Source organism: Poecilia latipinna, unplaced genomic scaffold (genome assembly GCF_001443285.1).
Source record: "Poecilia latipinna isolate Pla-1442-1.1 unplaced genomic scaffold, P_latipinna-1.0 Scaffold2345, whole genome shotgun sequence".
NCBI classification, from domain to species: domain Eukaryota; kingdom Metazoa; phylum Chordata; class Actinopteri; order Cyprinodontiformes; family Poeciliidae; genus Poecilia; species Poecilia latipinna.
The window spans coordinates 90,904-96,050 of NW_015114961.1; the positions used below are offsets into that span (position 1 = coordinate 90,904).

The 5,147-nt window shown below is 37.9% G+C and overlaps 1 protein-coding gene across 1 annotated transcript in view; it reads right to left on the minus strand.

Annotated features, from left to right (window-relative positions):
- The window catches only part of gjb9b (gap junction protein beta 9b), a 27,207-nt gene extending 26,068 nt beyond the window's left edge, over positions 1-1,139 (minus strand). The window contains exon 1 of the mRNA XM_015018947.1: positions 1,105-1,139. The gene's annotated coding sequence lies outside the window, so the exon portion shown is untranslated. The remainder of the gene's footprint in view (positions 1-1,104) is intronic.
- Between the last annotated feature and the right edge of the window lie 4,008 nt (positions 1,140-5,147).

Here is a 5,147-nt window from a genome sequence, read left to right on the forward strand (position 1 = left end):
TCCCTCCTGATAGTTAATGTACTGTCCTGATTGAGTACAAATTTTAAAGAAATGTCTTATATTTCAAAGCATTTAAGTACAAACATTTTTTTTAAGTGTAGCCATCAGAAAGAGTTTGTACCTTTAAGACTTTACAATAACAACAAAAAAGTGGCCCCCACTCTCATTTTTTGTAATATTTACATCTCATTCTGATAAACGTTGGCAGTCTGACAGAGAGTGAGAAAAAATAAAAAATAAAAATTGGAGAACAGCGTCACTGCACACCGTTCCATTTCATTTCCGTCTTGTCTAATCCCTCACATCTGAATTAAAAAAAGCCCTCTATTAGCATTATGGGCCCCTGAACAACCCCTCAACAACCGCAGCTGGTCCCATCATCTCTTTGCTAAGGGTTTGTCCTTTTTCTTTCTTGTCACAAAGCACACATATCACTCTCTCTCAGACTGTGCAATACATTTACTTACCCGCATCCTAAGGAACTGAACTGCATTTCATAGAATCTCAGGACACAGAATAGATGCACTGTTTTCATTCTCATGTAGTATGCTTAGTATAACGACGTATTTCTGAGTAATACAATGGTACTTTGTACATGAGCCCCTAAGGCAGAAGAAATAAACTTCTGAATTAGGGTTTGGTATGACTTCTGCCTTAGGGGTTTTAGTTTCAGACTAAAACTTGCTCTACGAGTTAAACTAGTTGCAGCTACTTCTCCAACTAAAACATCTCCAAGCCTCTTTACTGTAAAAGGTGGTAGGCATCGTCTCTTTTGGAACTTTCCATGCATTCCTCTTTTTGACCAGTTTTACTTTGATGTTGTTTCTGTTTGTAATTTCGGTCTTAAATAGGAAGCAATCAATTCGGTATTAGTTTTTCTTAAAATGAATATTTATGTCAACTATAAGAGCTGTGACTGATCTTATCTCTTAACATGACTTCCTGTAATTGTGCTATTGTTTTTTTTCTTTATTCTTCTTTGATTTTTTTTAGCATTGAAAGAAAACTACACTGAAGATCAGGCAACTAATCTGCATTATGTCTAATTTCCTAAGAGTCTGTCCATATAAAACATAAAAAAAGAAGTAAAACAAAGAACCTTACCAAAGACACGGAGTAGAAGGTATAACAGAAATCCTGTCTGTCTGCTGAGGAAGTGTCGTGTGTCAGCTCCTACTGTGTTGACAGAAAATGACTCGGTTACACCTGGATGGTTTTAGGTGTGGACCTGTCGGATCAGTCGAGGATGGGTGGAGCGTCTCACTCAGACTCCCATCTCCATTCTCCCATTCGCTTAATTAATCTGGTGAATAGTTGAAGGAAAGAACTTGGATTTTCTTTGTGTTTAATTTGTAGCCTGACATCATAACGAACTCATCCACTGTATTGATTAGTGCTGGAAGCTACCTGCCTAGTTGAGATAGGTAAATCAAAACATCATCCACAAATAATGCTATCTTTTGTTCCCCTCCCTGGTATGCCCTTTAGATTTTTTGTTTTTGTTTTACCCAAATATATCGCACATAATAGCGGGATAATGGAGCAGACTTGGCGGCACCCTCGTTGTAATGTAAATGCTTTTGAAAGGTTCTCATTAATTTTGATCCTTGCTATGGGTTGGTAATATAATGATTGAATAGTTTTGATAAATGTTTTGTTAAAACCAAATTGTTGTAGCATCTTATATAAGAAATTTCACCTGACAGACAAAAGCTTTTTCTGCATCTGTTCTTGTATTAATAATATTTTGCATTACCAGCAATGTATGCCTAATATTATCCATTGTCTGTCTTTTCTTTATGAATCCCCGTTTTTGGCTTTTAAACCGTTGGCAGCCGTGCGACTCACTGATCATCATGAGACAGATCTCGTTCTTGAAGTTGGACCAGTTGGAGTTGACCAAGGCCTGTTTCAGCTCCTTCGAGTTGATGAAGCCGCTCTGTTCGGCGTCGACGCTGTAGAACCACTGGTACGGCTCCGGGTTAACACCAGGAGGGATGTTACCTACACATAAAAGGGGGTTGGGGGTGTCGTGGAAAAAATTACTTTAGCAAGAGTCTGGATGAGAAGAAATAAGAAATTTATTAAAACCTTGCAAGATGAGAACAGAAATACAGTCAAAGGAGTCAGTCAGTCTGCTCTGACCAACAATGGATCTGGCTTCCTTTTATAGGTTCCAGTCAGATAAGAGAGACTTGATTGGACAATAGGTGTGAATCCCTGATTGTTATGTATCAGGGATTTTGTGGAGCCCAACACAGATGATCTGGCCATTTGTCTGTTGTTTAGGACAGGGGGTTGTTCTTTCATCCTAAAGAGGGCAGATACGTTGGGGAAGTAACACTTAGATAGTCTCCAGGATCAACGACGTGCCCTGCTGTTATATGGAACTGTAGAAGTCTATAGGAGAGCAGCTTGACCAATTTCATGATCAGTGGTGGCGCCAGGGGGCGCTAGGGGGTGCTATAGCTCCCCCTGGAAAAGTCATAGCACCCCCAGAAAATATTAGATTTTTTTTTTCCATCTGATTTAACATTACTTATATGTAGTTGTTGCGGCATTTTCATTAAAAGACACAAAATAAAAAAATAAATTATTATATACCGAGTTAAAAAAAATCCCACAAGAGGATTTGAACTTTGTCTATGCGTATTATCACTTCCAGGAAACGATTGACATGATGCCTGCTCTATGGAGCAATCCTGCCCCAATCATTCCAGGCCAGGGTATTTGTCAGCAACTGATCAATCGGCGGTCACAATTTGTAAGAAAGTGTACGTCCCTTATCTAGATGAAATGACTTTGACGATACAGTGTTTATCATAGCAAACTACCATATGTTGGTCAGCACCAAGGTAACCGGTAGTAAGCATATTTTTTTATTTTTTTATCATAATAGTGATAGTCAAATCAAGCCCTGTAGCGGTTAATTAATTAAATAAACACAAGTTAATTTAAAATAACTTGTATAATAATAATAATAATTAAAAAACAAGTACGACAATATGACCATTTGCACGTGACGTCACTGTCTCCATCACGATGGATGTCCAAACCTATGCTCTCATGTATAAAGCCTGTCAAAATACGTACATGTGGTAGCCTTATATCGCTTTTATTTAGTTGATTTAGTTGATTTCGCAGTAAAATGGTCACAAGGTGCTGCGCCGTCGGCTGCACAAACAGACAAGGGTCAAAACCAAGCATGTCATTTTATTTTAATGAGGAAAGATGCGGTGGATAGCAGCCGTCAATGATAATGATTGGCAGCTCTTGGTGCAACCACGGATTTACAGCGAACACTTTATACAAGGTAAGAAAATTAACGTTCATATACTGTATAAGTATGATTAGAAAGATCTCAAATATGGCATTATGGAGAAGGTTCGAGTCTAACCATCAGTAACCATGGAAACGGTGCCATGCCGTCATGTAGCCTAGCATGTATGGGGAAAAAAACGAGTAGCGTCTCGTCTTCTGTACGTTTTTAAGGCTGCTCCAGGTTAAGAGGAAACGCTGTTTATGACATAGTGAGATAAATCATGTGGTGTGAATTCAGGCCAAGTGGGTAATTTGACCAACACGTCAAGCGGGAGGAGGTTCGGGTCGGTTTCTAAGCTAGCTGTTTCAAGCTTCTGTAAATACCGCGGTGTATGAGCCCCAACCAAGTGTGTTACGTTCACAGACAAATTTGCTCGACTCTAACAAGTAGAAACCATGAATAAACTGACAAAAACAACTTGGAAAAACAACTTTATCCACTCAGTTCAATACTCCCGATTCTCACTTCCAATGCACAACATGGCGCTTCGAGTGATTAAGTGACGTAGTTGCAAAGGGTCAATACTAGGGTATCCTATTTGTCATGAATGCTGTTTTAACCTAAACAATGTAATATTATCTGGAAGTAATCTGGCTAATGACTCAAAGCTTTAGACTGACGTCTAAGCGTGAAATAAATGCAAATCAGTCTGAAAAATAACAATACTAATGTGTGTGTGTTGATAACTATAGGGGAAAAAAGATCCGTCATAGCACCTTCAGTAAAATGCCTAGCTCCCCCTTAGCACCTGCAGAAAAACATTTCTGGAGCCGCCACTGATGAGATCATGCAGACACATGATCTTACCATCAGACACAATCTAAAGCACAAAAGGGGTGAGGAGCACATTATAAAATTTTCCATTACAGGGGGGAAAATTTTATAATAAAATGAAACATTGTTTCATTTTTTTTTCTAAAAGCCAAAACCCAGTAAATATTCTTTTAGTGTTTCTATTCCTTGTATTCATTCCCATTATGCACCCAGTGAATCAGATTTGAGACCACTGAGCAATATTTCATATCTTAAGGACCTACACTGTCCATAATGAAAACTCATGATTTGTTTGAGAACTCTTCTCTTCCTGCTACAAAATACATCCGCAATATAGACAACAGGGCCTGCTTTTCAGCTCGTGTTATTGTTTGTTCTGTCACACTGACGTCCCAACCATGAGCTCAACTTCTGATTGGACGCTAGAGGGGGGGAAAAAATGTAGACAAACAGAATAAAAGGAGAGAAAAAAAAAACAACCACAACAAGCCACTCCCTACTGTGCATCCAATCCAATACTTACTAAATGAGTCACTCAATACGTCACCTTCTGACAATGCAGAACGATGATTTTCTCTTCCTTGAAAGAAATATGTACTTTTATCACAAAGAATAAACTGCAGTAACACTGTTCATGTGTCAGTAAATGACAACTTTTTTGGATAAATCAATAAATACAAAATATAAAGCAAACCATCTTCAATATGTCTTTACCCCCATTTCAAACTCTATTTTTTGACTATTTCATTGTTAAATAACAATCAAAATAGGTTTGTGAAAATACTATTTTTCAGCTAAATGAACAAATATTAACTTTTATTGTCAAGCAGTTGTAATGAAAGGGTGTGATAAGACTATTTACCTGAGACAAATCCAACCGAGTCATTCAGTTGTACTAGAAAATGCTTAGCATTGTTCAATAATATTTAAAGTTGTAGCCAATGCTTAGATCCTCATCAGTGGCCACATTCATTTATTTGTTTGTGTTGTAGTTATTTACACATATATTACAGTCAGCGCAACCAGAATACAATTACAATCACAACACAAC